The sequence below is a fragment of the Cervus elaphus genome, chromosome 22, assembly GCF_910594005.1.
Source record: "Cervus elaphus chromosome 22, mCerEla1.1, whole genome shotgun sequence".
Lineage (NCBI taxonomy): Eukaryota > Metazoa > Chordata > Mammalia > Artiodactyla > Cervidae > Cervus > Cervus elaphus.
The window spans coordinates 43,585,409-43,597,275 of NC_057836.1; the positions used below are offsets into that span (position 1 = coordinate 43,585,409).

Consider the following 11,867-nt stretch of genomic DNA (forward strand, 5'->3'; position numbering starts at 1 on the left):
CACCCTCCGAGCCCCCTTTCTAGTTTGTTGATTAGCTGAACATGACTCCTTTCCTTCATTGTTATGCTCAGAGGAGCCTCACTCATTATCTCTGTCTCCCTTCTGTCTGGGAAAAGCTGGGAGCAGGTAGGGAGGGAGCTCGGGCTGGGAGGAGGAGCCGGCCAGTGGGTTCCTGAGTGCCTTTTGATAACAGCGGGAGCAGCCTGCACCTGGACAGAAAGCTGAATGATGGATGGAATGTCCAAGTACAAGGAAAGGATGCAGATGAGGGGTGAGGGAGTGAAGAAGGACCAGAGATGGGGAAGGATGAATAGGGAAAATTGGGAATCAGGGCTCAGAACTCTTCTTTCAGTCACGAACCTGGAGAATATGACTGTGCTGGGCTCCAGCTTTGGGGCTGGACAAGGCCACATCTGCCTCTTCCTCTGCTGAGTGCTTACTATGTATGCAGCAGATGCTTGTATATAATATATGCTGCTGCTGCTAAGTCACTTCAGTCATGTCCGACTCTTTGTGATCCCATGGACTGTAGCCCACCAGGCTCCTCTGTCCATGGGATTATTCAAGCAAGAATACTGAAGTGGGTAGCCTATCCCTTCTCCAGCGGATATCCCAGATCCAGGAATTGAACTGGATCTCCTGCATTGCAGGCGGATTCTTTACCAACTGAGCTATCAGGGAAGCCCAAATGTAATACACGCCATCTCTTAATCCACACCATGACCCCCCCCCGCAAGGGTGACATGGGTGAAAAACACTGAGGTTCAGAGAGGTTAGGTAATTTGTCCAAACCACACAGCCAATAAAAATGAACATATGAAATGAAAATTAAAAGCATACTCATCTCTTCCACAAATGATTTTTGGATGATTACTTGCGCCCTATGCAGCTACGCACTTTAGAAGCATCACCTTGTTGAGTCATCATAGTAACCGTGAGAGCTCTTCCCAAAGCGCTCAGTCTCCTTCTGACTCTGCCCCTAGAGTAAAGATGCCCCACCCCCAGTGCCCCAGCTGCCACTCTGCAGGACATTAGCCTGGGAAGATCTGAATCGGGTGAACCTGACATTCCGGCTTGTATAGGCAAGAAGAGGTCGATTTGTGAGAGGTATCCTCTTCTATCAGTGCAGCCAGAGAAGGGCCTGAGCAGCCCGCCTGGACCCCAAACTGCATCTCAACCAGCTGTTACCTGAACTACTTCCGTTTCTACTCTGCCTTTTCAGGGAAGTGATAGAAGCTGTGTCTGCATTTGGGGCTTTGTGGGAATCAGATTTGAGACTCCCAAGGGCCTAGGGCAGGCTGCCCCATGTTGGGGGAGAGGAGCAGTCACTGCAGTCCCTACAGGGCCTCCACCCCTCACCCTGATGACCCAAGACTCTCTGTCCAGGGGGCTTTTGCTCCTGGCTGTGGATGTTCAGCCCCGCACAGGGCAAGGCAGACATGTGGAGGGTCGCAGCTGTGCAGTTCCAACCAGGGCCAGATGTTGGGGCGGATAAGTACCTGCCAGCTCCCTCCTCGGAGCTGGGGTGACTCCAGCTCCATGCAGTGTCCCGGAGTCTCCATGGGGCTAAGCTGCCCACCACAGCTGTTCGCTTAGTGCTGGGCCCTACCAGAGCTCCCCTCCCCACCCTGTCTCATGTCTCCACCCCACTCCCCAAGTGGTACTTTCGGGAATTGGTTCACCCTAAAACACTGTGCTGACGTCCCTGGGCAGGGTCTCCTGGGCGAACTCCAAACCAAAACAGTGTTGGAGTCAGGCCCATCCCTGGTTTATCTGACCCCAGAGCCCACGCTGAGACCCACTACAGCTGTCTGTCCCATGGAGTAGATAAATGATGTGCATCCTGTATTCAGGGACACAAATGAAAAAGTAGCTAGTTGGGACTTCCCTGGTGGTCCAGTGGTTAAGAATTTGCCTGCCAATGCAGGGGACATGAGGTTCCATTCCTGATCAGGGAAGATTTCACATGTCACAGGAACAACTAAACCCAAAAGCCATGACTACTGCACCTGTGCTCTGGAGCCTGGGAGTCACAACTACTGAAGCCATGCTCCCCAGAGCCCACGCTCAGCAACAAGGGAGGCAACAGCAATGAACAGCCTGCTCTCTGCCACTAGACAAAGCCCACTTGCAGCAATGAAGACCCGGCGGCTATAAATAAATAATTTTTTTCCTTTACTACCACTGAAGTCCCATTTATTATTCTTTTTTTTTAATTAATTTATTTTTTATTGAAGGATAATTGCTTTACAGAATTTGTTGTTTTCTGTCAAACCTCAACATGAATCAGTCATAGGTATACATATATCCCCTCCCCTTTTGAAACTCCCTCCCATCTCCCTCCCCATCCCACGCTTCTCGGTTGATACGGAGCCCCTGTTTGAGTTTCCTGAACCATACAGCAAATTCCCGTTGGCTACCTATTTTATATATGGTAATGTAAATAAATTTTAAAAAAATAAGTTTCACAAAAAAAAATGTTTAAAGTAGCTGACCATCTGCCACTGGGAGGAGGATGCAGCAGGGAAGCAGCGGCCAAGGGACCAGCGTGGAAGCTGCTCTGATAATGGAGGCCCCTGAGAGCGTGAAAATAAAACTGTTAGTCGCTCAGTTAAATCTGACTCTTTGCAACCCTATGGACTGTATCCTGCCAGATTCCTCTGTCCCTGGGGTTCTCCAGGCAAGAATATGGAGAGGGCTGCCATGCCCTTCTTCAGGGGATCTTTCCGACCCAGGGATCAGACCCAGGTCTCCTGCATTGCAGGCAAACTCTTCACCATCTGAGCCACCAGGGAAGCCATGCAGGCCCTGAAACTTTCCAGCTTTTTCTATACTCACCGCGGTGCCAATTTGGATGTGCTCCCGTGAGAAGAGGCCCCTCTCACCACAACAGCTTCTCCAGGTCCCGGGCCACTTGTCACCCTCTCCTCTAAATCTCACATCTGCTAACTCTCGAGAAGTGAGCAGAGGGCAGTCGGTTAGGCAGAGCACTCCAGAGACAATTCTGAGATGGCTGTGAGACTTACGGGAGCCAGCGCCAGGTGAGAAATTGCTTTGCTCCAGCAATTCTGCAAAATTCAAAGCTTCTTGCTGGAGCAGAGGGTCAGTTATTGAAAGGTTTCTTGCACAATCATCACAAAATGCCCCCCCTGTCAGCATCGCCAGAGAGATGGTCATGGTTGGTCTACGCTGAGAGGGAAAGGCAGCCCTCAGAGAGATGGTCATGGATGGTCTACACCGGGAGGGCAGGTAGAGCCCTCAGAGAGATGGTCATGGATGGTCTACGCTGGGGGGGGCAGCCCTCAGAGAGATGGTCATGGATGGTCTACACTGGGGGGGCAGCCCTCAGAGAGATGGTCATGGATGGTCTACGCTGGGGGGGGCAGCCCTCAGAGAGATGGTCATGGATGGTCTACACTGGGAGGGGGCAGCCCTCAGAGAGATGGTCATGGACGGTCTACACTGGGGGGGCAGCCCTCAGAGAGATGGTCATGAATGGTCTACACTGACAGGGGGAAGCCTTCAGAGAGATGGTCATGATGGTCTACACTGGGGTGGGGGCAGCCCTCAGAGAGATGGTCATGGATGGTCTATGCTGGCGGGGGGGCAGCCCTCAGAGAGATGGTCATGGATGGTCTACACTGGGAGGGCAGCCCTCAGAGAGATGGTCATGGATGGTCTACACTCGGGGGGCAGCCCTCAGAGAGATGGTCATGGATGGTCTACACTGAGGGGGGCAGCCCTCAGAGAGATGGTCATGGATGGTCTACGCTGGGGGGGGCAGCCCTCAGAGAGATGGTCATGGATGGTCTACACTGAGGGGGGCAGCCCTCAGAGAGATGGTCATGAATGGTCTACACTGGGAGGGGGCAGCTCTCAGAGAGATGGTCATGGATGGTCTACACTGGGGGGGCAGCCCTCAGAGAGATGGTCATGGACGGTCTACACTGGGGGGTTGAGGGGGGGGAGCAGCCCGTCTCTGCTTTGGGAAAGATCATTCAAGAAGGTGAATGATCCAGAGGAAGTAAGGGGCAATTCTGCTGCCAGACATGGCTTCAGTGGGCCTTTATTTCCATGCAAAGGAAACTGCCTTCATTTCTTGGGTTTCTAGAAAGGAAAGCTCTTAGGACCCAGCAGAGGGCCGAAGTCCATTTAAGTTAATCATTCATTCATTAATAACAGTGTATCCTAGGGTAGTAAAAATCACTGGTATTTGTTGCGTGTTTATTCTGTGGCTGCATCAAATGGTTTACAGGAATTATCCTGTTTAATTCTCACAGCTCTCTCTCATAGGTCACTAGTCCCATTTTACAGATGATGAAACAGAGGCTCAGCCAAGGCCTCTTGAGCTCTCCCAAGGCCACCTGACCAGTAAGCAGTGGAGCCGGATGTGGAAACAGACGATATGAATTCTAATCCCATGCTCCCTTCTCATTAACCATGTGATGTCAGACACGTCTTTCAAACCACTTAACTCAGGCCTCTGTTTTCTCCTCTGGAAAATGGATGCACTGACAGTTGAAGTTTGAGAAAACAGCAAAGAGCTTTGAGCTTTGAAATGCCAGCCCTTTGAGAGACATCTCCACACGACTTGGTATCTATTCTTCATTTCAAATATCCCACAACTGTTGGCTTTTTTTTCCCTCTTGAGGTCTTAAAAATCTTTCCTAACAAGCAAGACATCAGAACTCTCTTTGGGGAGACAGAGGGGTGTCTCACCTACAGGGGGAACCAGAGCCATCTTTATGTTAGATCACACTCTGAATCCAGATCTGTTGACTTAAAAGTTCGTCCCCTTGTCCCTCTGGTGCCATCAGGCACACAGCCCCACAGTGGGAGAAGTCGAGATGCTATGGGCAGCTCAGGTCCTGTCCGCTCCCTCAAGTAAATGTAAAGAGGGTTGCCAGGGTCTCCAGGCGATCACGCCTGTTTACAGAGACCAGAGGCTTGGCAAGCGGGCCTGGAGGCCTCCCTGTTGGGCAACATGCCCACCAGCCCATGTTTACCCCCTGCTTCCATCGGGAAAAGGCCCTTGACTCTGCATTTGGAATGGCTGACAGGTATTCCCAGTCTGTTCAAAGGCTGCCAGATGCCAGCCCACAGATGCCACATTCATGTGCTTACAACATGCCCCAAGAATCCTTGGAGCAAGAGATCAATAACCAGTCTCAGAAAGAAGTCGATCATGGTAAAACTGACAGCCCTTAACTTTGTCCAGCACTTTACAGCTTGCAAAGCATGCCTGAGACAACAGGTGGTGTCGGTTTTGAGCCTCACTGGAAGTCTAGGAGGCTGGGGTGAAGAATTGTTGCTCCAAGTCCAGCCACGTCAAGGGGCCTACAGTGGAAGTTAAGTCATGCTAGTGCATACTCACCAGGGAGCGCCTGGAGGGCAGGCGACAGCTCTGGGGGCCACCAGCTCAATGCAGGGAGGACTCACTCCACCTCTGCATCGGAGAAAGGCAGCCTGCGGGCGGGCGGGCAGCCAGGAGAAGAGGTATCACTGAGTGAGTCGGAGTGAGGCCAAGAGGCAGCGGGGGCCAGCCCTGCCTACTTGGCAGAGACGCCCCGTTGGAGACACTGTGGCAAGGGCTCCTGGCGCCAGCTGGCCTGGGTTCGAATCCTGCCTCACCCTGCTTCACGTGTATAATCTAGGCACGTTGCTCAACATCTGTGGGCCTCTTTTTTCTCATCCCAATTTTAAAGATATCCCTCGCTAACAGATAGAAAATGCAATGAAGCAGGTCAAGAATGGACAGAGGGAAATTATGAGAGAGTAAGACTCTGGACTGCAGAGTTTATATGGGGGTGGGGATGGGGTATGGGGAACAAGGTAAAATGGGGCCTGAGTGACAGGTAGAGCTGCTTGGGGTGCTTTCTGGGATGGGCATTGTGTCACTCAGGTAAGTGGCAGGATGGGGTGCGGTGAGCAGAGGGAAAAAGGAATTTAGAAAAACAGGAACCAGTTTAACTTTGCCCCAGCACAATTTGCCCTAGGTTCAGACTGAGCCATCCGGAAACGGGCAGACATGGTAAGCGTAGAATGTTCTAGAAGAGCATCTCTAGGATCCTGCAGATAAGCTACCATGAGCTGTTAAAGGAAACCTCGGGTGGCTCTGGAAGGATGATTTGCTCAACTTGGAATACTTGCAGCTTTGAAAATTAAAAACAGCAAGGTTTGGCTCCCTCCTGCAGCAGCCAGCATTTTCCCAGCTGCTACTGCCCCCTGCTGGTGAAATTGGGGTATGGTCGTCTCTGTGCAACTCGGGCCCCAGCTCAGGGCTCCACTTTGCATTCCCTGCGCACAGAAGGTGAGTCAGTCACATTTCCTCTGCCCTTTACTGGGGTGGCCACGGCCAAGTACTGCATCAGCGAAGGCATAAACAACCAGGCCCACGTGAACAGTGAAGAACTCAACAGCAAAGGTCATTACCATGAGAAGGCAGTGTACCAGAAGGCACCTCCGACACAGTGCTTTATACGAATAATTGCAAAACCGACGCCACCGCTGCATTATAGATCATCCTTGGGGGCTTCACTGCCATCCCAATGGCTGTTAATGAGAGTGGTGTTCACTGAATCTTAGGACTTGTCAGGCCCCCAGTCTAGATCCTTTACTTATTACGTGTAACAGCTGATCCTTGTGGCACCCAGAGATGCAGGAATGAGGAAACAGAGCTTAAAAGGCAAAGCAGGGTTCAAACTTACACAGTCTGAGTCCTGATCCTTGCAGATTTCAATTTTAAAGTCAATATTCCCTACACATTGAGTTCATACATCAGTGGTCTTCATCCATGGATAATTTTGGCCCCAGGGAACATCTGGCAATATCTGGAGACATTTGGGCTTTCGTAATGAGGGAGATGATTCTGGCTCCTAGTGGGTAGAGGCCAGAGATGCTGCCAAACAGTCTACAATGCACGGGATGGCCCCCACAACCCAGAAGTAGCCTAGCCAAAACGTCAACAGTGTGGAGATGAAGAAATTCTAATCTAAATATGTTAAGATTCCTACCAATCCACTGGCCCTCTCTTTTGCATTGTCCTCTGCCATTAAGGCATTAGGGAGAATCTGCTTTAATGTACAAAAGGTATTGTTCCTGAGGATTCGTGCTGGATAACTCTCAAGAGGCCTTTCCCCACTAATTTCTCCTAAAGCCTCTTATGTTCCCAGCAGGATTGTTTTGCATCCAACAACCCTGCTAATACACTCTACAAGCACTGGGCTCTAAGGAGTGGCCCAGGCAGAGCAGAAACCCCCTGGAACCACTGCAGTGGGCACGGTCATCCGGGGCACCGTGCGTGGAATACTGCGGCTGATGCTGGCACTCAGCCGCAGCTCAGACGAATGCTGCTTGTCAGGGCTGTCGGAAAGCATTCAACCCCAGGATGATTGAACGTTCCCTGGGAACAACTTGTCAGTAGCTGCCTCTCCACCTCCTTCTCACCCAAAGTCCTCACTTCCTAATCAGCCCAAATGGCCCAGTCCTTGGTTTTGGGAAGCAGTGCTGTTAACCCCTCCTTCTCCATGGAGCCCACAGAACTGGGGGTTCTGGTGCATCTGGAGGTTCTTTGTATCTGGAGCTAGCTGAATGTAGGGGGAAGGAGGGGTGTGGAAGACCAGGCATCAGGCTGCCCCTGTCCAATGGCCATGGAACCCCTTCCAACAATAAGCCCATTACCTCCAAAGGAATTGGTGCTTGTTGAATGAATGAATGACCAGAAAGGTAAACCCTATGAGATTCATTCATTCATTCAGAAATACTTCCCAAGTATCTCACCATGCTGGGCACGACCCGAGATGCTGGGAGGACAAAAAGATCATGTCCCTGTTCTCATGAAGCTTATCTTCTAGTCAACGGAGACAGATACAAGGCAAATAAATAAATATGGACAACAATACCAGGTAGTGTTGAATGCTAATAAGAAAGCACAGTAAGACAAGGAGTTGAGTCTGATAGATTGGGGGTAATTCTTTAAACCAGGCACTTGGGAAGGCCTCTCCAAGGAGATGGTATTTGCACAAAGAGCTAAAGGTAGTGAGAAAGTCATTCAGCCATGGTGAGAACAGTAAGCGCAAAGGCCCTGAGGTAGAAAGGGTCTTGGGGAGTTTGAGAAGCAGTAAAGCAACTGGAGAAGATGGATAAAAGTGGGTCCTGGCATGACCTAGGAGCAGTGGTTCCCAAACATGAGCAGGCACCAGAATCACCAGAAAGGTTTATGAGAACACAGATTGTGATTCCCACCTCCAGAGTTCAGTTGGTCTGAGTGGGGCCGAGAAATGTGCATTTTTGACAAGTCACTGTGTGATGCTGATCCTGCTGATCCAGGGACCACAGAATACTTATTCTTAAAGCAACTAGTCTTTTCCTACTCAACACTGACCACAAGCAGTCACAGATAACCACTGTTGACTACCTGCTTCCCCATTGGGCTGGATGCTTCCTGAGAACAGCCACTATGGTGGTTTGGTCCCTGGTGCTTAGTGAGTATGGTTGTTTAGTCTCTCAGTGGTGTCCGACTCTTGTGACTTCACGGATTGTAGCCCACCAAGAACCTCTGTCCATCAGATTTCCCAGGCAAGAATACTGGAGCAGTTGCCATTTCCTTCTCCGGGCAATCTTCCCAACCCAGGGATTGTACCCACATTTCCTGTGTCTCCTGCCACTGGCAGACAGATTCTTCATCACTGAGCCACCAGGGAAGCCCATTTAGTAAGTAGTACCCAATAAAAATATTTGTTGAATGAATCCCTCAGAGAAGGTTCTATGCCAGGCCTTGCCTCAGTTTCTTTTGCCATTCTGCTGTACATCTGGCTTCAAGCAAAGGCCTAGACCAGACCTATCTCTTACCAGTCTCCTATTCACTCTTAAGCATAGCTTGTCACCTGCCATTCTCCAAATGTTCAGCTCATTCCCACAACTCCATGCCTTTGCACATGCTGTTCCATCTACCCAGGAAGTCCTTACCCCTATGTCCACCTTGTAAATTCCTACCCATTCTTCAAGGCTTTCCTTCCAGAATATCCTTCCCAACTCCACCTAACCAGGGTTAAGAGTGCTCCTTGGGGTCCTGTATCTACTCTTGTCATAAGATTTGTTCACACATCTGTCTTTCTCAACTAAATGTCACAAACGGGCAGCCCGCAGAGTGAGCCAGACAACAGAGGTGTTCAGCTGCAGCTGCTGCAGTATTTTAAACTGAAGTTCATTGCCAAAATCTGAGAGTCAGGGGGAATACACACACAAAAGAAATCCAGATTCCTGGCTCCTCTAGAAAATGCAGGGTTCCGTATGACTGGGCCTGTATTCCCCCATAGCCCAACATTTGCCAGAGTTGCCTGGGTCTCTGGCACCTTCATTTCGTGACCCAGCAACCAGCACAGGGCCTGGCCCAGAGCAGGCACTCAAGAAAAGCTTATTAATGCAAACGGAAAGAGTACACCAAGCAATGGAAAAATACATTGGTCCCAGGAGCAGGAGACCTGAGGTCGGTTCTGATTCTTCTTGCATGAGCCTGGGCTCTCTGTGGGCCTCAGTTTCCTTACCTGAGAAATGGAAGGAATGATCCCTTCCACTTCCCAGAGTCATTGCAGCCTATAAGAAAGAGGATGTGAAGTGTTTAGCACATGTCTGGAATATCTAATGCTCAATCAGCAGGAGCTATTAGTGCAAGGGACTCAATCAATATTTACTCTCTAGGATGGAAAGAACTGTGAGAGGATTAGAGGCAAGAGAGGTCCCAGTAGGGGCCAAGAGACTGATGGTCTACCTGCCTTCAGTTCCGCCCTTCACCAGCCTTGTGACCTTGGGCATTTGATTTCACCTCATTTGGGCCTCAGTCTCCCTGTTTATCAAACAGAGATGACACATGCCTCACAGGGGTTATTGTCAATATCAAACAGGAACATGAATAGTAAGTTAATGAACTCTTCAGAGCACTCAAACTGAGGCCAGCACCCAGTGTGGGCTTGGCAAAGGCCGGCTCTGTTATAGTTGCTCAGGGAGGGGTTAGACTAGAAAATCTCAAGCGTCTTTATGGCTCCCAAACTCTCTGATCCCCTAAAACCCAGTGACAGTCATGTGCCTGTTGTTTCATCATCAATAGTGTATAGAAGGCCCTTGGGATGGCGGAGTGAGGTGGGAGAATTCACCACATGGGGTTTACCACCTCTGTGTGTGTGTGTGTTAGTTGCTCAGTCATGTCTGACTCTTTGCAACCCCATGGAGGCTCCTCTGTCCATGGCATTCTCCAGACAAGAATGCTGGAGTGGGTTGCCATTTCCTTCTCCAGGGAACCTTCCCGACCCAGGGATCGAACCCAGATCTCCTGCATTGCAGGCAGATTCTTTACCGTGCTGAGCCACCAGGGAAGCCCCTCTGGGAAGATACAAAATGCTCTTACAACGGTATTGACCAAAATCACATCCAGGAGCAGGAAAGAAAGGGCCGGGGCAGATGTGGTGCTTAGGAGGACAACCCCATAAGGGAGGTGCAATTATTACCTCCCACCACTTCACAGATGAGGAAACTGAGGCTCCCAGAGGTATCACCCCCAGATGGATCTCAGCATCTGAGCCCCATGGAGCTGCCTCGGGAGGGTGACTCACTCAAGAGGTCCTTTAAGGGATTAACAGGACAGTCTGGAGGCCGAGGCAGGAAGACCAGGAGAGGCTTTGTGACTCACCGAGACCTGGGGTGTCTGAGACAGACTTGCATGATGTCTCCCAAGAAAACAAGTAGGTAAGGCGGAATGCAGGAGACAGGTCTTAACCATAATACCAGGAATGACTGGCAAGGAAATATGATTCCAGACAACTTGCATTGTTTCAGTCCTGACTCAAGGCTGGAACATTTGCAGCAGTTTGTAGAGTGTGTGTGTGTTCATTGCCCTGCGAAAGACTGGCAGCCACAGTAAGACACCCGGCAGGTGAGATGAAAGGCGTGTGTGTGTGCATGCTCAGTAATGTCCAACTCTTTGCAACCTCATGGACTGTATAGCCCACCAGTCTCCTCTGCCCATGGAATCTTCCAGGCAAGAATACTGGAGTAGGTTGCTATTTCCTATTCCAGGTGATCTTCTCTACCCAGGGATTGAACCTACATCTCCTGTGTCTCCTGCACTGGCAGCCAGATTCTTTACCACAGTGCCACCTGGGAAGCCCTAAATAAAGGGCATATGATAGCAAATGCTGAAGGCTGCATCTTCCCTGAGGGGCTCTTCTTCCCTTTCAGCACCAGCAATCCCAGAGGAACCGGCAGGAGTGAGAAAAGGGGTGCAGGCATCTGGCCAACATGACGGTGATGATAAACCCAATCTGTTCAGTAAATCTCTTCTCATTCATCCATTCATCACTGCTGAGCACCTACTGTGTCCCAGGCACTTACAGTCTCAGGACAACCGAAGAAGGTGGATTCCACGAGCCCCTTTTAAAAGTAAGCAAATAGACTCAGGGGTGAGGCCACTTGCCCAGGTCAGGAAGACGACCGTGATTTCAGTCTGGGGTTCCTGACCGCAGAGCAAGAGGAGCCTCCCCGGAAAGTCAGCCACCTTGGTGGGGAATGAGAAATGTCCAGGATGCTCGCTTTCATTCCACGTGTGGTATATACGTTCTCCACTTCACAAGAGGGGCTGGGCTCAGAGGAAAATACAAATTCCTGAGTCCAACCGCTTCCCCCACTTCTCCTTTGTCCATGGACATCACTTTTAACACTTCCGTATTTAAAGCGCAGAACATCCCTGGGCTTTAAGGAGCCAAAGACTGGATTTCTTGATGCACTTTACAGCCACGCTCCCTGGAATCTGGGACTTGGAGGGGCGTCAAGAGCTGCCTCAGCCAGGTCAAGCTGGCTCAACGCTCGGCCTGGGC

At 50.5% G+C, this 11,867-nt stretch overlaps 1 long non-coding RNA gene across 1 annotated transcript in view; it reads right to left on the bottom strand.

Moving 5' to 3' along the window:
* The window catches only part of LOC122680642, a 54,172-nt gene extending 43,116 nt beyond the window's left edge, over window positions 1-11,056 (bottom strand). The window contains exon 1 of the long non-coding RNA XR_006336738.1: window positions 10,685-11,056. This is a non-coding gene — a long non-coding RNA (uncharacterized LOC122680642). The remainder of the gene's footprint in view (window positions 1-10,684) is intronic.
* Between the last annotated feature and the right edge of the window lie 811 nt (window positions 11,057-11,867).